Genomic DNA, 681 nt, shown 5'->3' on the forward strand with positions numbered 1-681 from the left:
GTCGGTCAATACTTTTCCGGCCTCTCTTTCATCTAACCATTTGCTTACTGCATTCGGACAAAACTTTTGCTTTGCGTCTTCGCGCGCAAACCTTCTGACGTCAGAGCTACGTCAGCGGCTCTATACGTATACGGAACGATGTGTTCAGACACTTTTAGGGTATAATTATTCTTATTTCTTGATGTCTGAAAACACCTTATCACGCGTCAATCTATCGCGCTGTTCTTGATTTAAATTATTTTTAGCTTTAATTGATTTGTTTTCGCTAATTTTATATCGCGCGGTAAGCGTAAGCTACAGGGCTCTCCCACTGTGCAATGTGCTCTACGCTTCCGGTATGTAACGATCCAGAAAGTCTCGAATAAATGCCGAAATGTTAATTATATACTGACAAATTGGACAAAATATCACTGTTACCATTCGCATAAGCGTTATTATGAAAAAAGAATCAATCATTTCGATGACCTGTCAAAAACTATATTTAATATGCTATTTTTCAGCAAAATACAATGAAATTTATTTTAATTTTTATATTTTTAAGTAGCTATTTGTTCGCTCTTTCGTGCTAAATGGATCTCTCAATGTTCCAAATATTTTTCGAATTTTCACTTAAGTACTTATAAATTTTTTGCCTTCTGCTTGAACAAAATTTTCTAAGTCTTTAAATCCCTAAAAAAAATT

At 34.4% G+C, this 681-nt stretch overlaps 1 protein-coding gene across 1 annotated transcript in view; it reads right to left on the reverse strand.

Annotated features, from left to right (window-relative positions):
* Positions 1-681, reverse strand: part of LOC105449750 — a 4,326-nt gene that overhangs the window by 3,065 nt on the left and 580 nt on the right. The gene's annotated exons all lie outside the window — the stretch shown is intronic.

Source organism: Wasmannia auropunctata, unplaced genomic scaffold (genome assembly GCF_000956235.1).
Source record: "Wasmannia auropunctata unplaced genomic scaffold, wasmannia.A_1.0 LD336074.1, whole genome shotgun sequence".
NCBI classification, from domain to species: domain Eukaryota; kingdom Metazoa; phylum Arthropoda; class Insecta; order Hymenoptera; family Formicidae; genus Wasmannia; species Wasmannia auropunctata.